Source organism: Rhinopithecus roxellana, chromosome 2 (genome assembly GCF_007565055.1).
Source record: "Rhinopithecus roxellana isolate Shanxi Qingling chromosome 2, ASM756505v1, whole genome shotgun sequence".
In the NCBI taxonomy this organism is placed as follows: Eukaryota; Metazoa; Chordata; class Mammalia; order Primates; family Cercopithecidae; genus Rhinopithecus; species Rhinopithecus roxellana.
This window is the reverse complement of record NC_044550.1, coordinates 111445567-111468089: the sequence shown is the minus strand read 5'-3', so window position 1 is coordinate 111468089 and position 22523 is coordinate 111445567. Positions and strand designations below refer to the sequence as shown.

Here is a 22523-nt window from a genome sequence, read left to right as displayed (position 1 = left end):
TTGTACTGCCCAGTCCCAGTGTTTTAAAGGAGAGCAGCGTAATAATTTATTAACTGCAACATTTCCTCTGGGCTTTATCTGTGTGATGCTGTTGAGTCACAGAACATTATAAATATGAAGAATTTAGCAGAATCACATTCTTTAAAAGAGCTATGGCCTTTTTGTTGTGCTGGTGGTTGTTGCCAAGGACTCCTCTGAGAGCTCTTGTTGGTTCACCTGGTTGGAAAGCAGCAGAAAATGGTCAGCTTTGTAAAGTGGGATTGCAGTACTAGTTTTGAGGTTACTAACGATACGCTCTGATCTACAAGATCATTAGCAATGTAGTGACAGTAAAATGTGGTTGCGGTATGTTTTGAGACATTCCTGAATTGTCTGTCTGCTGTGCTGACGTGGCACTACTGACACTCTCCCACTGCAGTGCCTTGGTTTCTGCGGTTCCTTCAGCCCGAGGCACACTGTCTTCCCCATCTCTCCACCCTTCAACACCTTGTCGGTTTATAGATCATCTCAGAAGTGACTTTTTTTCCACAAGGCTCTTATTGATCCTCTTCAAAATGGATATTGCTTCTGCCTTCTGAGACTCATTTATGATACTTACATGTCCCGTTTTATATGATGATTTTTGTTAACTTTTGCCCAAACTGGAGCAAAATGGCGTGATGTCCACCGCAGGGTTATCCTGGATGTCCCTGTATAGCCCAACACAATCCTGCACACGGGAGATGCTTGTTTGTTTAACAGAATAGCTGTTAATTCTGTCCACCAGTCCCTCTTCTCATGTTTCTTGTCCTAAACGTAATTGCATATAATTATTTAATGATGTTTTCAGCCATTTGTAAACTATTTTTAGCATGGAAAACAAATTACCTTTACAGACTTTTATGTTAGAGTAATATTAAAAATAATAGCTGCCTTCGTAAGCTGTTCTTAAGTTTACAGAATATTTTCATACATATGATTTGACCTGCCTGTGTAGATTATGCCATCCATGCCCATGACTGAGAAGAGGGCAAGAGTCTCCCTTTACGGAAGCTGAGGTCCAGATAAATTAACTAATTTGTCCAACGTTGCATCTCTGGTAAATTTCAGAAGTTAAAATCAAACCCAAATGTCCTCAGGATTCCAGTACGACTTGTTCCACTTATATATAATTTTTCATCAAAGTTAGTGAGCACTCATTGTTAGGCTTGAATAGACATAGTTAAATAAAACTATGACTGGCCCTGGCTCTAAGGAGACCAGCGTTCTGCGAACACAGGCACACGACTGTTAGAAATGAGGATGCAGCCATGTTGCCTCACTGCCTGGACTAATACACAATGAAAAAGCAACATTCATTTTCAGTAACTGAGCAGATTCAATAAATTTAATGGCATTTAATGATTATGCAGCTCATAGCATCTTTTATTCAAAGGTCAATTCCAATGCACTGTATAGACTATTTACTCTGTTTAGAGATGGCAGAGATAATAGATTGGGAGACTACCTGCATGGAAGAAACAATTGGCACTGCCCTGCATAAAGTTGGTACTTGAAAATGTTTATTGACTAACGCCATGGTGATTTGCTCTATGTTTCTGAACTTATTCTTTTACGGTTGACTTCTTTCTCTACAAAATGGGCAAAAAACCAGGCTTATGAAGTACAACTGAGAAAATATGGCATAATATTTCATTTAAAGCAGTTTCAGGCATAGGCTGAACAAATTGCTCAAATGTTTTGTTCCTTAATTGTAAAAAGGATGCTCCAGAGAATGAAATCTGACTAGATTTTTCCCCATTTTTAGTTAACTTTACTTATAATTCAACTAGCAGTACTTTCAAGTCATTGATATACCAAATTGAATGGCTATTTTATCTATTATGTTCTTTTATCTCAAATGAGAAAAAGGGCACGTTTTCAGTATAAGGGCTATGGGATGTCAACAGTGAAGGCTCATTCTTCCTCGAAGTGGCTATACATTGCTGCAGCCACCTGCTCTACTGTACAGAGCTGAGGTAATTAATAAGAGGTATTAACACGTCTGGTATCACTGGGGAGAGGGAAAACTGAAATCTGTTGAATCGCTTTAACTTTGCAACAGTAAATGTTGATTTACTCACCATCTTTCACTTTACCACCCAGCTTGCCATCATTTCTGCAAGATGTAATAAAAAGTAAGCTCACACCCCAATGTAACTTTAATGGGTTTAATTACATGTAACTTGAAATATGTGTTTGGCTACATGGTACATCCAGCCACCAATCCATAACCAGCATTTTTGGAAAAGCACAGCCAGCACTCAGGAGAGAGATGGGAATTAGAAATGCAGACTTGGGAGGAGAGACGAGGCCTTGGAGCCCTGAGTTATTGCCCAAGTGGGGAGCGCTGAGAGCAGAAGGGAGAGAGGTAAAGCTGCCAAACCTAGGGAAATGCCTCCACGTGGGGCGGGGGTGGAAACAGAGAAGGAGGCAGGTGAGGAGCAGTAGAGAAATAGGGGCAGGCTGAAGAGAGGGCATCGCCAAACGAATTAAGAGGGAAATTAATTTCTTGAGGATGTGGGGCATCAGGTTGCAACAGTGAGTAAGAAACTAGGAGAAGCTGTCTGAGCTATATTTTCATGAAGTTTAATGGTGAATGAGAAGAGCTATGGCGGGGGCAAAATTGAAGAGATAAGTACTGAATAAGATAGAAATTTCTTTTGCTAACAATTAGTGAGATTTGTGAGTATCTGTGTAGGCTGAAGTTAAAGACCCAATGGAGAAAGAAAGTAAAGAAAATGTCGGTTTGTCTTTGAGGGATAAAAGATGCTATCGGAGCGTTTCCTCTTAATGAGATCCATTTCCATCACCGTCTATGTAGCACACCATTAAAAATAACTAACAGACGTCTTTTTAAATGACACATTATTTTACTTAAATCTTTACATCTGAATCCTGTTCCTGCTTATTTTCCTGCACTTGTTGACAAGTCATTAGGAAAAACAGTGTTTAGTTCAGTATTGCCTGTCATCTAAGAGATCTGTGTAGCTTAAATAAAAAAACTGATGGATTAATACTAGTTAAAAAACAAAAGGCAGAATGCGATGGATGGTCCTGCATCTTTTCACATGCCATGATATATGCATCTTTACACATACATACACAGAAATAAAATAAGCAGCAGGAGGGGAATAACATATAGAAAACTAGAAAATCAAAATGAGATGGCTAGAAACATTTGCAAATCGTTTATAATCAGAATATAGAAATAATCATTCCAGAAGCCTAAACATTTGCAAATAATTTATAATCAGAATATAGAAATAATCGTTCCACAAGCCCAATTTATTTAATATATATGCACTGCCAAAACATTAGAATTTCATAAGAAACGCAATAATTAAATTGCACAGAGTAGACATTGACAAACACAGCTAATGGACTTGGGGTTTAGCATTTTTAAGATACAGGATTCCTTTTATGTGATCCTTTACATTGATATTATTTTTAAATACCATCTAATATCCTGTTATGGATTTTTTTAGTAGACTGCTTAACAAAATGTCACCAATCCATGAGAGTTGGCAGGAAGTCAATGACACTCTGTCACAGAGGATTGCTGGCATGTTCATCATAATAATAATACCTCTAATATGCATTAACAGTTTCCTTCCACATCTCAAAACTATTGAGAAACTATTGGATATCAGATACCAACTGAAATGTGGCCAACTTGGTGTTATGACATACCAGTCATTTAGAGCTCTTATTCCCTGACCAGAAACCATGCATGAAGGCAGAGAACAATTATAGTTACAATCCTAGGGAAGAAGAGTTTGTGGGGAGCACGTGGTGATTCAAAATAAAATTGAGTAACAGAATGAAATAAACATCACCCTTGGGCTATTTCAAAACCTACAAAGTAGTTACTAAGAAGGTCGCTGATGCATCTGTGATATCTACAAGGGCTGGGCTTGCTCTCTGATTGCTTGTGGAATGACCCACTGGTTTCTTTTGCTGCCTAACCTATGCTTGTATTTATTTCCCTAGGGAAGAAATCTGAGAATTTTTCTTTTTATTATAGGGACTTTACGAGCAGAAGAAAACAGCATATTTACCTATTCCTTCCTGCCCCCAACTCTGAAAGCAAAACTGATCTTACCCAATTGAAATATATGTGCACACAGAAGCAAAAATTAGTAATGACCGTGTACACATCAGATTGACCCCACTTAGCTTGTGAAAAAAATAAGATTACATGCTGAAGTGATGTGGTAATAAGCAATTAACCAATGAATCAGGGTGGAACTTATCCTCTTAATAACTGAAATGTGGTTTTACTGCATTTGAAAGCAATATAATTTCAAAGAGTTCTGTGTAAGCTCTGAGGCACAAAGTTCTAAGTTTTAAATCATTTCTATATTTTATTTTTCACAGACATGAATTATTTTATGCCATCCTTTCCACAGTTGCTTGAAAATGTAGTCTAGAGAATCAAATTGATTTTTAATTATGAGTTCTTGATTTTAGCCTTCAGATAAACTAAGTTGAATCAGAATATTCTTAAAGCATAAACAATGGATTGTCTAAATTCCCAGCCCTCATTTCAAGTATTTGTTAATGTGGCATTGATCAATCTACAATTCCCAGACTGAGGAGAAGTGATAGGAATATTGGATAAAAAATGCCGTACAGGCCAGAAAGATAAATTGTTTGGGTTGTCTTTTTGCAAGTTTGAGGTCATGATTCATTCATCTTGTTACTTTGCTATATCCCTTTAGTGGCTTCAATTGCAGGATTAAATATTGAATGGTGGCAGATCATTCAATATATAGGCTCTCATAGTTTGGCATTAGAGGGCCTTTCATGCTTAGAATGGAGCTGTGTGCACACAGAATGCCAAAGATAATCGTGCTGATGATCTAGTCTGTGAGATTAATCCCTCAACAATATTATCAGACAATTCTTAACACATTGATTTGTCCCTGATATGACACTTCTGAAACAAATGGATATACTAAGCGTTTTAGGAGTAACATTGAGCCTCCCTATACAGCCTGGCTTTTTCAGAAAATTAACCCATTAGGAGATTTGGCCAGAAAATTCCAACACATTATCACAACTAGTGATTATGACCACAAAAATAAGAGTCCATTTTAAGAATTGAAATGCTTTTGGGGAGTACTGATTAATAGAGGCTTAAAAAATAAAAATCAGTTTGGGTAAAATGCGGCCCTCAGGGCTGAATATGTAGAAGGAAAGTACTAAATTAATGTACTGTCTTATAAGTCTCATTAGCCCAAGAATATTCAGCGCTGAGATATTATGTTTAAAATGTTTTGTTTAATTGTTGTTCTTCTTATACACTTTGGTGGGGGAGGTGCTGAGCCCATTAAAAGAGAAATGGAAACGTTAAAGGTTGAAAATTCATTTTTTAGCCAAGAGACCCAGGAGGCATGAAGGATAAATGCATATGCTTTTTAAAAAATAAAATGTTTTATTTATAAAACATAAAAATTAAAGTTTGGCAAGGACAAAGAGGTCATTCAGTTTCTCCCCCTGCCTGTGCAGAATTATTTTATTTCACATTTGGCTGGATGGTCTGAAATGCCCTAGATGATAATTTTTCACTCTTCTCTGAAGTTGCTAAAATCCAGAAGTTCTTCAAGGTAAAATCATTTTGGGTGTTTAGAGGAAGGGAAGAACTTGCCCTGAATTGTTTTTTCTTAGAACTACCTAATTCACTCTCCCCAAATTGTTATTTTAAATGATTATAATGATTCCATTTTATACTATAAGCAGGTGTATAAAACAGAATTGTCATTCCATTTCAGTTGTCATATTTCATTTTTTTCTCAACCGAAGCATATTTGAATTTCCCTCACTTTTTACAAAGGAATTTCAGCTTCGAGACTCAGGGGTACCTGTGCAGGTTTGTTACCTGGGTGTATTGTGTGATGCTGTTTTCTCACTTTCTTGTAAATTAGTTATTCTGTTCCCTTCATCGCCTGGATTCATCTCTGGCTTCCTTCCAGTCTGCCCTATCTTTGTGGATGAGGCTGACTAAGTTTTACTGTTATGAGGAAGCCTGGTATTTCTAGACAGTATAAAAAAGAATGCAGTCCTTAGAGTCAGCCAGTCCTGATGTCTTCTGCTTGCAGCTGTGAGACTTTCATCTACTTATTGAAATCCTTTGCGCCTTGGCTTCTTTCCGTATAAAATGGAATGCAGCTATCTACTTCACAGGTTGTTGCGATTCTTAAATAAAACAACAGTGGCTGGCACAGGTAAACAAGCAAAAAATGGCTATTATTATCATTATGGTGCACTTCTTCATTGACATGTTATAAATTATTTCAGATTGAGGTGGAAGTCTTTTACTTTCATCATTTTTAAATAAAAGAGATTTTGTTTTTGTCTATGACTTCTTTTGAATCAACCCAGGTTGGGTTGGATTATATAAAAGAAACAAGTCCTGACCAGGCATGCTGGCTCACACCTGTAATCTCAGCACTTTGGGAGGCTGAGGCAGGTGGATCGCCTCAGGTCAGGAGTTCAAGACCAGCCTGGGCAACACAGTGAAACCCCTTCTCTACTGAAAATACAAAAATTAGCCAGGCGTGGTGACAGGCATCTGTAATCCCAGCTACTTGGGAGGCTGAGGCAGGAGAATTGCTTGTATGCGGGAGCGGGAGGTTGCAGTGAGCCAAGATCGTACCACTGCACTCCAACCTGGGTGACAGAGCAAGACTCTGTCTCAAAGTAAAAAAATACATAGAATAAAATAAAATAAATCCTCCCACTCAATATGCCAATGAAAAGCCCTAAGTTTAGTAATAAAAGAATCTTGGAATCACATGTATAATCAGATATAATTGCTTCCATCATCATGTTATGAATTAGGAACAGAAGAGTTAACTGTGTTAAAAAGGGAAAAATCTAGAAGGACCTGGACAGAGAGACTCTTGACTCAATAAGAGAAGGAAAGTGTGAGCAGAGTAGGAAGACAAGTATGAAGTGGTTTTTAACATTAAAAAAAAAAATTAGCTGGGCTTGGTGGCATGCGCCTGTAGTCCCAACTACTTGGGAGGCTAAGGCAGGGGAATCACTTGAACCTGGGAGGTGGAGGTTGCAGTGAGCTGAGATTGTACCACTGCACTCCAGCCTGGTGACAGAGTGAGACTCCATCTCCGGAAAAAAAAAAAAAAATCAAACAAGAGGTAATGGGAGAGAGCAGAAGAAGGCAATGAATGGACAGTCTAGGAGTAAACAGCATAATTGAGCACTCATTGTATGCGAGAGACCACAGGACACATGTGTATTAACCCTGTGATGTGCCTTTTACTTCCACCTTATGGATGAGCTATCCAAGGCTGAGAAAGGTTAGAATCACACTTACCGGGGCTACTACCGTAACAAGCAATGGAGCTGGTATTAAAACGCAGGCATTCCTCACAATATCATGCACTAAACCAGTGGTTCTCAGTCTTCAGTGAGCACAGCATCACCTGGAGGGCCACTAAAACAGATTGCTGGTCCCCCTTCCTCCAAGTTTCTGATTCGGTGGCTCTGGGATACGTCTTGAGAAGTTGCTGATGTTGATGCTGCTGGTCTGGCAACAGCACTATGAGAACCACTGCTCCAAATTACTGCACCCTACCTCTGTGCCGTGGTTAATAATGATCAAGTGGCACCCCTAGGTTAGGCGCAATGGTGATTTCATTAGGCTCTTACACGTGGCCCCTCCATTTGGCAGGCTTTAGTTCTCTGTTTCAAAAAAGTCTGGCATTTAATATTAGAGAAGTACTTTGAGTCCTGGAGGAAGCGGCAGCCTGGACAGCCTATCAAAATAGAAATTCAAATAAGGGGACTCTGATTATAAGGACCTTTTGTCTCAGGAGCAGGGCAGAAGCCCATTTACTACAAAGTGAAACACCAGATTGGATCTCGCGTGGAGAGGTCTTGATACTGGATCCTTTATGTGTTAAACTGAGGCACATTAAGTTTCTTCTTACTAAGGGTGAGATTGGCTGCAGATCCTGGACAGGCATTAGTCTGTGAGTCCTATGCCTCTAACTGTGAGGAGAACCAGAATGCAGGGACAAGGGGACACACACACGCACGTACCCCACACCTCTCCTGGGGTTACTGTAGTTACTGAGCAATTACCAGAGCTTTTTCTTTATATATTCCTTTATTTCAGAGGTGCTATTATATAGATTTCACACAGTAGAAATTTAGTATTTGTTGACTGACTAACTTCCCAGTATATATTAGCTGACTTAAATGTGAATCGCTGTGAGAGGGACATCAAAGAAAAGTGAAAAGTGTCTCTATGTCTTTCTAACTTAGTATGCTGGGTTCCTAGGAATGAGTCGCATGCAGGTAGGAGTTGAATAAAATCTCATCTACATAGTTGATCGGCAGTGACTTGAAAGATGGTTGTTACAGGCGTGGAACGTGGAGGAAAGGCAGATTTTCAGTTTTTATTTCACTGATAGCCAATTGGCCAAGCAGATACCGTTGTGACAAAAGCTAAGTGTCTCTGTTTAGGGTAAAAAGAAGTCATTCCAATAGCACCAGAAAACATTTGGTAAGGTCTTTTTGAACTTGGCAGCACCTTGGGTTCTATGAGAATAAGTCAGAAGACCAGAACTGTGATTTGGGAGTTAAAAAATGAGTAATTGCCAACTCCTCAGTTCAATTCAACACAGTTGAGTTGAGTTCACTCAGTAAAATCCAGCAAGTGTCTATTGATTGCCTACTTATGTTTACACTTGCACAGTCCCGAACTTGGTCTTGTGATGGATCAGTCTGGGCTCTGGCGGGCGACTGAAGTACCCTATACACTTTAGGAGGAATGTTTCAGTTTTCAGATGCATTGACTCATACACTTATAAATCATTACATACAATCCGTAACAGCTAAGTGGTACCTAAAGGAATTAGCAGACCTCAAATGTCCAATTCACACCTTGGCTAAACTATGAGTTATAAAGGTAAATATTTTTGGTAAAATATTTTGGTACAGGAATGAGTACAGACACTGTTTTAGAAGACTTAAGTAGTAATTTTTTTTTTCATCTTTAAAACATCCTAGACTTTGTTTCCTCAGAGAGAGAACCTCCTAACTGAATTCTAAACATGTTAACTGTTTCCTTACAGTGAAAGCTGCTGGGCAGAAGCTGCTAACATTGGCTCCCTTTGAACTAGCATTATGCTGTGACAGCCAGTAGTACACTGCTTAACTGGGACAGTTTGTTTACGGGTACATATTTCTGCATGTGAAAATTAGCTAGGAGTTTTCTTTGCATTCGTGATGAGTAATATTTCAACTACCTAGTCAGAAGAAAAATTTTAAATTCTACTTACTCCTATAGACAAAGACAAAACAAGTTTTCCCCTGCGGTCTCTGTGTTATGCCATGGCCCATTTGAGCTGTACAACGCACTACTTGTTCAGTTTTTGTTATAACCTTCATAGAAGATGAAAAATGTACCCCAAACTGCTATGCAGTAAGATCATTGCTCGCCTGCCAGTTTGCAGTTTTATATACAACATGTTATTGTTGTGCAATGAAGTTTATGGCGAGTGAGTCTCTGGCAGTCTGTCACTTCACCTGGCTACAGTAAAAGGGTCTCCAGGTAGGCTGTGTGTAACTACTGTAAATATTCCTAGCTTTGCAGAGTCTTGGCGGTGAAATTTATGAATTAACTGGCACTCCTTCTTCGCTATTTTAAAAATTGAAGTTTAGTTTCAAAGGCCATTACCTGTTTTACTTGTGTGTCTTGGGGAAAGAGGAGACAGCTGTTAAGATATTGAAAATATTTTCTTTTATTTTCTGTCTCCATTTTTTTTTTGTTATACTTCAGAGACCTTATGTAATGTTTAATGTTTCAATTTACTGTATGCATTTTCAGCTTTAGTATTTGTCATCTTGTTCCAATTTAATGAAAGCTTATTTGGCTATGGTTTTCATTGGAAAGCAGAACACACGTACAATTTTCAGCAATAATATATATTTTTCCTTTTCTTTGGATTTGAACAGCCTTCTAAAATTTTCTCTACTGAAATTCTGGCAGAGTTATGTCTTCAGCATTTGGCTGAGGGTTTGGAATGTTTTAAACATTTGAAGTGCCTGGGATCAATTACTGTAACCTAAAATGGATAACCTTTAAGACACAAAGCTCATGTTTTTCTTAATCATCTCATTACATGACATTTTTCTGTTTGTATATCGATAAAACACTGTATGTTGGCTAAATAAGGCTCATTTCATTTATTTCCAAGTACTCTTGATATTGTAAAGCTAGCATATTACATATAACATTAAAGTTATTTTTAAGATATAACATCTTTGTGGATGAGAAAAATAAAATTCAGAAGATGGATAAACTTGAAACAATTTAGCAGTCTAACAAAGTATAATAAATAGCAAAATCCTGTATTTGAAATGAATCTTTAAAAAATTCACAATGCAAGCATATTTTTAAAGCTCTGTTTTTCTAATTAAGGGAGCACCAAGAGGTTTCTTATTTATTCTCACTAGTGTTATTTCATTACTGAAAGTTTTTTTTTTTCCACTATAAAATCACTGCTTCCTCTGAGAGATGCTTACTTAGAAGGGGTTATGTAGGAATATCCTGTTATTTCTCTTTATCAGGTTAATTGTGGATTCATGTTATACTTTGGGGGTAGAAAGCAAGGCAAGGCATTGCCAGCTCCAAGATTTGACTTTTGATAAAAATAAATGTGGAGCAAGCCTGTGCTGCTGGTACGTAATGGATGTGACCCATGACGGGCAGATGGCTGCAGCGATGGAGAGAAATATTATAGCCAGAACATTCCTGCTTCTGCTCCACTGGACTCAGAATACATTAACGGGGTCCTCTCTCAGCTTGAAGTTTTCCCCTGATGATGGATTAGTGATAAACTCGTATGCAAGTTATTCCAGAGTTCCTCTGAGACTTTAGCTTTTCATGAATGAAAAGGTTCTTTATAAATTTTCTACATTCTTTATTTTTTTCCCCATGGAACTAGATTGCTTTGTACAAATTTATATCTCTGTGTTTTCTTTGAAATAATAGAAAGCAGTTGTCCAGTTTTAATGCCTTAATTATTTGTTTGGTGGTTTGGAGAAACTTTACTGTTCCTTAATGAAATACATTATATTTAGTAAAGAGAGAACTTAAAGTTGAAATTATTATTTAAAATACAAGCTAAGATTTTCATGAGGCCAGAAGTCTCCTTGCTCATTTCGTCCTAAATGACTTTTGATATAAGGCCAAACTTTGTGCCAGATGTGTGGTATTTTACAATAATTACATGGCACAAGCCTTCAGTCGTTTCCACTGAGACCATTCAACATCTGTTTTATCAAAATGGCTTTCAGTTTTTTTGCAGGTCCACAGATGAGTAAGAATATTAAGTGAGACACTGAGTCAGTTATTTTATTATTTCATAGTGTGAATTTCTCTTGCATTTATCTGTTATAAATTGCCACAGACGTAAAGGTTTCTTTTAATGACTGGGCATAACAGAGTTTGTTTCTCTGATATTTGGGGGTAAAAATTTTAAAGACATTCATTTCACATTTATACTTTCTGTTCCCTTTATTCTGTTACCCATTGTAGTTCCAAATGCTGATGAAAACTTATTAAGGAATTGGTCAGGAAGTAGATGAGAAGGGATAGTGTGATCTGTTATTACCATCTCCACTTTGAGACCACTTTAGCTTTTGACCAGCCTACGTCACTGTAAGTCTTCTTATCTGTACTAAACAATTTACAGGTATTGACTAACAAAGACAAACAGTCAGAGGTCATAAGTGGAAGGGATGGCAGACTCACATGGCAGCATGAAACGGTTCTTACTCACCTGTGGGTGCTCCCAAAGCTGCATGAAGGGCCATTCGCTAACTTCCCTGGGCTCAGGTGAGGGGATGTCTCTCACTCTGAACTCAATAACTGCTCACATCACTCACTTTATTGGAATACCCAAATGCACAGGTCCTTTATTTTGCTATTCTTAAATATTTTATTCAAAACTATAGGGGGAAAGACCTTTATGTGAATTATTTCTATCAAGATGGGCAAAATATTATGTTTGGGAAAGTGTGAATTCCCTCAATGACTTCTGTACAGTCGCTCCACATGCCTCAAAGTCTTGTATACTAAGTGACTGCTATTACAGTAAAAACAAGGTCAGTGCAGCTCTTCAAAACATCGTGCTTTCGCACTGACGTTTGTACAGTAGTCGGTTTTCTGGGCCAACTTAGACGTAGCCAGCCATAAAAATAAACATATGCACATTCATGGCCCAAACTAAATCAAAGTGGACATAATGAAAATTTTCCAGTGAGCTTAAAAGAAAATTTAATATACTTCTCTTCTTTTTTTAGGAGGGTCAAGCAGTTGGTTCAGTTTTCATTGGAATATTTATGTGGGTAAAGCTTCCTGTTTGCTGCATTTTCCTAGGATTTTTTTATCCCACAACTACAATGTGAACAAAGAGATGGGAGAGAAATTATGCTAATGCATTTTGGTGGATCAAATGAGTGTTTCATGAGACAACTCAAGTTTTTGTAAGCTATATGGTGTTGGAATATAATTTCAAAGACAACTAAGCCCTAAAATAGGTAATTTATTTAAAACATAACTTCCTTGAATGGAAGGATTTTTTTTGTTCTTTCTCTGAGAAATATGATTTGAGAATAAAAGGAAATATATAACCGTGATGGAAATGTATTTTTGTCCCAAAGCTGATTTTGTCTCAGATATTTTTGGTCACAGTTCAATTATTTCAAAATTATTTTTAGGTTTTTAGATTCTTGCTGTGGTCACATAGCTATTTTGTTCCGAAGATATGACACCATGTAATCCGGACATTTCTGAAGCTGGGCTCTTCAGTATTCCTATCATTCAGACACAGTTTGGCAAAGACGGCAGCTCAGTCAAGTGAAATGTACTTTAAGTCCTAGGGTTGATCGGTCAAGAATAAGATTTCTCTAGTCAGACATTTTTACAAAGGCACAATGACTATACTTCCATAGTTCAAACAAACAGAGCATAAGGAATTATTCTGGAATATAATGATGGTACAGCTGTAACAATAAAAAGGTCTGTAATAAATAAAAGATTGTGCATCTGTTTTAGAAGACCTCTGACTGCTATACCTTGTAACTTGCCGCAGGCTTGATGCACTGTATCTTAACTGTAAGTACAAGTGCAAGAATAGTGTATATCCTACATTATGTTACATCTCAAGGAATTTTAGACAGGGACACAGTATCTGATGATGAAGAGAGGGAAATGAAGTTGAAACATCAGACTAAATTATGTTTAAGTATTATCTATTATTCTGCAAAGAAAACTAGCTTTTATCTGTTTTCCTAGAAGTAGTGGTGTGTCTCTGCTAAAATAAGCACATTCTTACCACCATAGAACAATTGGATACCTTTATGAAACCAATGCAGTTTAATAGCAGGTTCTTTTGGGTGAAAATTATTTTCTAGTTGTTTTATTTTATTTTGGGGATGGGGTCACCCAGGCTGTGGTGCAGTGGCATGATCATGGCTCACTGCAGCCCCAACCTCCTGGGCTCAGATCCTCCAGCCTCAGCCTCTTAAGTAGCTGGGACCACAGGCATGCGCCACCACACCCAGCTAATTTAAAAAAAAAAATTTCTAGAGACCCAGTCTCCCTATGTTGCCCAGGCTGGTCTTGAATTCCTCATCTAAAGAGATCCTCCTGCCTTGGCCTCCCAAAGTGCTGTGATTACAGGCAAGAACCACTGTACCAAGCTGTGAAATTTGTTTTCTTAATTGATAAGAAGAACTTGGGCTTATTATCGTGCTTTAGAATTTGCTAATTCATTGTTTCGATCACTGTCAGTACAGTCTGACTTGTTTTAATTCCTGAAATTTTTCTTCCCCTTCTCATCCAGTAAAATAAGAATAACCACAGCCTTTACTTTCTCCAGTGCAGTAAGGTGTCAGGAGGACTATTAAATAGAAAGTTCATAACAGGTTTTCAGTGTAACCTAAATGTGAAAAATCTATGAATGGTTAACAGAAGGTATTCAATCTAAATCTTCCCCAAGGTCAGAAATATTATTTTGGAATATGAAAAACTACACCTACAAAATGAAGTAATTCATCACTTTAAAAAACAAATTTGGAGTTTTTAATAGAAGCCAAACTAACTCAGACATCTAAGCCATCAATAAAGCTTGCCAGAATTGGAAGAGAATATCACGATGTAACTCTTTTTATGGATCAAGTACAAATGAAGTTGACAGTGTATGCCTAATCAGAGTGCGGAGAACTGGAAGCTGCAGACAGTATTTCCACTTTCTCATGTTGACACATTGTGTGTGCAGGCAGCAGAGCCAGGCTGATTAAAAATGTCAAGGCTTTGCTAATGTGAAGCACATGCTTTCAAAATCTGAATTCTGAGTTCGCAAGGCCCCAGTCTGCAGCGTGTAAATAAAGTACATTTATTAATTAATGCATTCACTTATGTTGTGTTCAAGCAGGACAACACTTAGGAAACCACGTCCACGTTAGCTTACAATTGATTAGAATATACAGCTCCTCATCAAAGGAGCTTGAGAACTGGAACCACGGAGCTGTGAGCTGAGGACAAGGCCAAGGTGGAGGTAAATAATCATTGCATTCTCTTTGGATGCTCTCCATCATCGCCGGTCACAGCGCTGACACTCTCCCTTGGAAGGCAATTTTCTTCATAAACAGAGTAGAGAGCATCGGGAAGGCGGCTGAGAATGGCTGCTCAGGACCTTTATTGTAATGCGGCACTCCTTGCTCTAGCTTCTTACCTGGCTTTTTGGTTAAGTGTATGAGAAATCACACCCAGTACCCAGAACCTGAGAAAGGTATTAGGTGTCATTACTCACTGCTCCCAGCCAAAAGGCTTCATGGACTTCATTTCCCTAGAACGTCCAGCTGGTCTCCCATGAGGGAAAATGAGCTCCCAGCCTCCTTCCTGGAACATTCCCTCACCTCCCCCTACAGTCCTATCCCTTCTCCTGAATGCCTCCCTTTGAACTCACAGTAGATGCTGCATAATTTTGGTGAAAGAAAGAATCCAAACCAAAGGCTACCATGGTCCTTACCTCTCTTGTCACTTTTCCTTTGTATACTGATGAGAGTGTACCTAAGGCTGTGCATTGAACAGGAATAGACTGGATGCATGTTGAGTGTATGAAACTATGCTAGACATTAAAGGAGATGACAAATGGATAATATACACCATCCCCATCCTTAGGGGACTTGCCATATACCAAAGAAAGAATTAAGAAAGAATTTGAAGTGGCGCTTATCCGTCCATTTATTTAACAGATGTTCAATGAGTACTTGTGCTGTGTCAAGCTAGGTCCTAGGTACTGGGGATACCACAGTGAGTAGAAGACCTGGTCCCTGCTCTCCCTTTGTAATTGTGGATTCCCAGGAGAGCAGTACAGACAATTTATGTTGTAGGAGCATGAGAGAGTTGCACTAGGCATTGAAGAAAGTGAAATACTGATGAGTATGTTAGGATTTGGAAAGAATGAAGGGAAGGCATATTTGCTTCAGGCATAGCATAAACTCAGGGATTGAAGGCAGGCAAGAAAGCTGGAGGGTATGGAGGAATAAAGGAGCACCAGAAGCAGGCTTGGGTCAGAAGGGAGCCTCTGGGTTTGCAAAGATGAGCCATCACGGGAGATGCTGGTGTGAGATAGTGGCATAAGAAGCAGTAGGTTGGCATGAATAATCTGGCAGTATTGTGCAGGACGAACTGGATTCACACTGGGCACGGTGGTTCACGCCTGTAATCCCAGCACTTTGGGAGGCCGAGGTGGGTGGATCATCTGCGGTCAGGAGTTTGAGACCGGCCTGGCCAAAATGATGAAACCCCGTCTCTACCAAAAATACAAAAATTAACTGCATGTGGTGGTTGGTGTCTGTAGTCCCAGCTACTCGGGAGGCTGAGGCAGGAGAATTGCTTGAACCTGGGAGGCACAGGTTGCAGTGAGCCAAGATTGCGCCACTGCACTCCAGCCTCCTGGGCCACAGAGCAAGACTCTGTCTCAAAAAAAAAAAAAAAAAAAAAAAGAAGGCTTTTGCAAAAGCCTGGGCATGCATTAACAGGAGTTATATTTGTGACAATAGAGATTAGAAATAAGGGACAGAAGGTAAAGTATTTCAAAAGAAGAATTAGTCGGCATTGGTAACTAACTGTAAAAGTTAAAAAATAAAAAGCAAAAAGATGTCTTACAGAACACTTAGGGAACAATGATGGAACACCTGCCAGAAATAAGGGGCTTAGGAGAGAGGACTGGCTGCCTAGAGAATTTAGAGGACAAGTTTGGCTTTGGGCTTGTCAAGTTGCTGTTTACAGTGGATATTTTTCTGTGGTCTGTGGCCCTGAAAAAGACATTTCCTCCCCCCACTTTTAACATTCAGTTAACTAATTATTCTCTAACTCCTTCACATGTATCTGCTTTCTTTCCTATCTTGCTATCTCTAAAATTTATAATCAGCTACAGATCTTTGCACATAGCAGAACATTCTACAGAACGTTTTAATTTTTACCTCCATTTCCACAAACAAAAATAGGCTGAAATGTCTTTGATTAATTATGGTTTCAGATGCTTCATGTCCTGTTCATATCAAGCAGATTCGCCATCTTTAAATTTTTAGGTTAGAGGAGGGCAATGAAACAAACTCAGATGTAAGGCCGGAAACAAGACATGCTAACCTTACATCCAGAATGCTGTTTGCTTTCATTCCGTTCGAACTGCTGAGAGTTATAAAGAGGTGATTTGGGGAACCTTTTTGTCCATGGTGTGACTATAAAATAAAAAGGTTGATCTGTGATGTGTGGCCAGTGGAAATGAGTTTTATTACTTGTTACTCATCCCATGGAGATCTCAGTTCAGTTCTAGTGGACAGAGTTCTAACGTAAAAACCCACCTCTTCACATAAAATAAATTCAATACTGTGAGAAGGGATAAACTTTGGTTATCATTTTAGAAAACCAACTTTTGACTTCTAGGTTGTATCTTACCCTTTTGGGTTGAATTTTAATAAAACGTTTATTCATTTAACGTTGAATAGTGATTCTGAGGGTCAGCTGCTCCATTTCACAGCAACTAAACATATCAAAATACGTCAAAATAACATATTATAGGGAAGTATGACCCTTGAAACCTCTATAAAGAAAAGGCTAGTAGTAAGTAGTTCAAATCTTTTAAATAATGTCATTCTAACAAGAAAGAAAATGTCACATTGTTTGTATCTTTTTATAACATGGTAACCTAAATGACACTGGTGTTAGGACCTGAGACCTTAAGCATTTGTTGAGTGAATGAATGAATGAATGAATTTTGTTACATATTGACCTTCAATAAGAAGAAAGACTTGGGGCCTGAACATATTTAAAGCTATAAAGAATGACTCTGAATTTTAAAAGTTGCTGTAATGAAATTGACATTTGTTCAAGTTATATTGCATCATTTAAAAAAGACATCCCAATGAATCATTAGCCAAAGACCTGCTTTTCCATAATACCTTTGCTTCTTTATGCTATCTTCGGGAATTCAGTCTTCATTACCAAATCTTCCTTCTATTTTTGTCAAAAAGTATATTAAGTGTTAAAATGGCAATACCAACGCATTGCAAATACCTGTCAAAATTCATTCGCACATAATTATATATACAATTACCTTGAGATTTTATGTTTATAGCAAACTCCTGACCAATGTTATAAACTACAGAGTTCAAATGTACCTGTCATTTCTTTCTTTAGTCTTGACTTACTCTTACTACAAGCCATCCAGAAGTAAAATCACAAACTCTTCATGGGAAAAAGGCACACAGGACCATAATCTAACACCCCAGTGTGCAGTAAGAGATATGATATTGACCAGGGAGTTTTCCTTTTTAGGTTCTGTTATTAGTAAATCATTGCAAGAATAGACATAAATATCAACTTAGTTGTATTTAAACTTTTTCTTCCAAATTCCACAAAAAAGACACCAATTTATCAACCATTCCTCCCAGAGGCCCTTTCATCCAAATTCCTTAGTAGACAGTTCCTTCTGTGACAATAAAACATGAATAAAATGCAAGCAGAAATATGTATCATATTCTGGTCAGTTAGGGGGTAAGGCTTTGAAAGCTCATTAACTGGAACGGTTGTGTTTCCCTAGAGAAAATCTCGGGACCAACTGCAAACATTTATCTTCCCGGAACAAAATGGGCCCCATCGTGGAAGAGGAGAAAAGGCCTGCATTCTTGACATGCGAGCATGGTAAAGGTGGGATTGTAAGGAATTAGAGATAAGGCTGCTAGCTATGGTTGGGAAACATCACATAACACTTTGGCTCTTATTAAAAAACGAAAAAATCAAATTTAACTAGCCTGATTGAAGAGTTTACAATAAAGAGTCCTCCTTTATAGTATACTTTTCTTATTAATGTTCAGTGGATTCCATGTAGATGCAACAGGATTCATCCATTCGTTCAAGAAGCATTCTTCCTCAGCGACCCAGGTCTCTGAGCCAGTGTTATTTGTGATGCACACTCAAAAAATGTGTCACATGGGATGACCCTCGTGGCCTTTGGCAGCCTCCTTCCTGTTAAGTCAGCAGTGTGAGCATTATTTCAAGACGTGAAACCTCAGGCATGGCTGTAACCAGGCCACAAAGCAGCGAAGAGGCAGATCACAGATAACAAGGGCCAGTCAAGGGTTCAGCTAAACACGGCAAGTAGAGTTTCAGGTAACTAAAAATTGCTCCATCCATGCCCTGGCACTCTGACAAATGAGGTAAATGTCGCAAATGAGAGGAAGAACAAGCCAAGAGCTAGTGGCTGTGGCTTCTGGCGACATCCACTTTCATCATGGTAGGGGTCTTTCCAGAGATCCTTTCTGTCCAGGTAAAGGCCATGCATGCATCAGAACATTTTTGGTCTTACCTCCCAACCACAAAGCTCTCTCGTATCTGATGGAGAACCTGGCATCCTTTTGAGGTCATCTCTAAGAAGACATACAGGGTCCTAGAAAAATGAAAAGTGCAATACTTCTGTTATAACACAATTTCTATTAGAAAATGTAGTTCCTTTTCCAGTTTGACTTACAAGGAGCATATTTCCTTTCATCCCAGCAGCCAAAACAGAGGCCTCCTGGTCTCATTTTAACTGTAGTAGCCCCAGGAGCTTTGGCTGCGGTATTTTCCCCTGTCGGGCACAGATCCAGGATTGGGCTAGATATTCCACAACACAAGTAACTGCATCCTTTCCACATGTACACTGGTGCAGGCTCTCATTAATCACTTCTGGTTCTTCAGAAGTCGATGATGAGGACTCTGCCTCAGCCATCTACTGACATGGGTGATTTGTCAAATAGATATTAGCTAGAGGAGGGCTTGTTAATTTTATGTATATAAATATATTCTGAGGACAATGCCATAATGAGAATATTATTATCTGCAATTAATGGACATTTTCTTTAGTTATTGACATGTCCTCAAAAACATCTATATGATTATCATATTTCTTTTTATAATTTCCTTTTCTTTTTCTTTTTCTTTTTTTTTTTTAGACAGGATCTCACTGTGTCCTGTGGCTGGAGTGCAGTAGTATGATCATGGCTCACTGCAGCCTTGTCTTTCTGGGCTCTGGTGATCCTCCCATCTCAGCATCCAGAGTAGCTAGGACTAGCTACAGAGTGAGTAGCCATCATGCCTGGCTAATTTTTTGTAATTCTGGTAGAGAAAGCGTTTTACCATGTTGCTCAGGCTGGTCTTGAACTCCTGGACTCAAGCTATCTGCCTGCCTTGGGCTCCCAAAGTGTTAGGATTACAGGCATGGGCCGCTGCACTCAGCCCCTGCTTTTTACAATTTTCAGTGGGCAGGGATCATGTTCTTCTATTTAAAATCCTCCTATGTCTAATACAGAACACTAGAAGCTATGAATGCTGGGAAAATGTTGGCAATGAAGATGACAATAGTGGTAACGTGGTTAAGTGTATAATAACTAATTAGACAACACTCTAATTTCCTGGTTCTGAAAATGGTGCAACACATTCAGGAAGACTTTTTGCCGAGATGTTTGTGTGGTCCTGAGTGCACACATACATACCTGGACACATGGCCTGTGCAAAGCAGGGCAGCAGAGGCTTGGCAGCCAGGAGTCTCCTTTCTCTCTGTCTCCCAAGCCTCACAGTATTTCTCTCCGCAGGGCCTTGCTAAGGAGTAGCTCTCGGCTGGCATGCTGCCACACAGATTTTTTTTAAAAAGGCATATTCCTCATGTAAAATAATTTGGGGCTTTCCAGTTACACAACATTGCTGTAATTAATGGGAGTCACTTTTTACATAGAAGATCTTTTAGCATCAGTACCACATGAAAATTGAGAAGAGGTAAGAGGCCAACAGCAGAGCAAAGACAAAGATGAGAAATTGTCTTAGCAACGAGGACCACAAATGAAGAGCACATGAGCAAAAATGGAAAAAAAAAATCAAAGTTTTCCCAGGTTATGGAATATTTGGGTATGAGCCTCGCCTTTAGTTTTGACATATCATATTGAATTACAAGTGAGAGAGCTGGAAAACAAATGTGTATTCACTCTATTTGAACTGAAATGTATTTTGAATATTTTCTCCTTTTCTTCCTTAAGATGTACATTTCCTCCTACCTGTACTTTAATGTTCATGAAACAAGCATATATCATCATTTTTAATTATTCGACTCATATTTCCTCCCTTGTCATTGCTTCAGTGTGCCCAAAAGCAGGTGTAAAGGAGGAAATTAAAATAGAGCATTTAACTGCTGTGAGTCCCTATCGGCTGTAATGGTTGGATACGTGGACTTATCCCTAAGCCCCACTCCAGTGGTCAAGAGCCATTATCCAAAGCCTGTCCCTCACAGCTTCCTTCACTCTTGAGCCCAGTGATGCCCTGTCAGTCACCAGGTGGATACCATGGTGATTACACAGAAGGTAGTTTTTTGATACTAACTAGCAAGATAACAATTTTTAACAAACTTTCTTGCTTTAAAGGTATTTCATGGAGAGTTTTGACTACAAGTGTTTACTTTCCTGTATGAAGTCAAAGTTTTGCTGATTGTTGCATTAAATGCCCTCACTATCCCTGCTGGGATCAAATGAGACAGGACCCAAGAGGTTCTTAGAAACAGGACTTTACAAAGAGGAGGTTCTGAGTATGGCATTGATTCTCAAAACTTCAGTTTGCAAAAGAAACAGCTAAAATGCAGTTAAAAATGCAAACTCCTGGCTCCCATCCCCAGATATTCATGTATGGGTAAGTCTGGAGGGGGCCCAAGAATCTGCATTTTAAATGAGTGTTTCAGATGATTCTAATGCAGGTGCTCTGGGAACCCTGGTGTAACTACACAGGCGGGGAGGGGCATGGAGCTGTTCATTCTCCTAAATTCACTCTCCAAGAGGAGACATTTTCCCTACTCTGCGTTGTGTGAATAGGTTGTCACTGAGGTGAGGAAGATAGCGAAAAATTCCTGTAAAGAGGGCATTATCATGTGAGTTCATACTTTCATTCATACACCCTTTGCTGCTTCCTTGGTTCCAAGTACCAATCACATAGATAAAATATAAAAAGGGACAAAGTTTAAAACATTAATCAAAAGCAACATAACTGTGCCCATGGCTGAGAAAAACACTAGGAATATACCAGTAACTGCAGCTGAAGTGAGGGCCTACTGGCCTCTGGTTAGGGAAACAGGAGCAGGTAGAGGTTGCTTCCTACAGGATGACGAAGGCTAACAGTACCCGAGCCAGCGCCTGGACCCAAGTCAGCCCCTGTGTTTGAAATCAGCAGCTGGGTCGTAACTGAAAAGTTGGGAAAGGAAGCTGGGGTGAAAAGCCTGTAAGCTCCTCCCTAGAAAGCTGAGTATCTGGGGCTGGCTGACTGGAGCAAAGGCAGCCTCCCACCCAAGATGTGAGTGCAGATACTTCCAAGCTTGGAGACTGGACGTGTCATACCCCCAAGCTCATGATGGAACAAGAGCTCCAAGGTGCCAGTACAAGATCTGGTTCTGGGATTGGGGTGCAGGGGGTTAGCTGAATGAAGGCAACCAAAATACCACCAAACGTCAAGAGATAAACGAAGAGAGACAGAGTCAGGGAATATATAAAATACTATTCAAAATGAATATGCAAATTAAAATTAAACTTATAAATAAAATTAATGCCGTGAAATCAGTGTTTGGAAGATGAGTTCACTGCATGTGAAATAAAAATGATTAGTTTTTAAAAAGTATGTTTGATAATCTCAGAGTAATAAGGAGAGTAATAACATCCATAAAAGAATAAGAAATTATGGGCCAGGCGCGGTTGCTCACGCCTGTAATCCCAGCACTTTGGGGGGCCGAGGTGGGTGGATCATTTGAGATCAGGAGTTCAAGACCAGCTTGACCTACATAGTGAAACGACATCTCTACTAAAATACAAAAATTAGCCAGGCGTGGTAGCAGTCCTCTGTAATCCCAGCGACTCAGGAGGCTGAGGCAGGACAATCACTTGAACCC

The 22523-nt window shown here is 39.0% G+C and overlaps 1 protein-coding gene across 2 annotated transcripts in view; it reads left to right on the top strand.

Moving 5' to 3' along the window:
- The window catches only part of TENM3 (teneurin transmembrane protein 3), a 489057-nt gene that overhangs the window by 59531 nt on the left and 407003 nt on the right, over positions 1-22523 (top strand). The window lies entirely within an intron of this gene.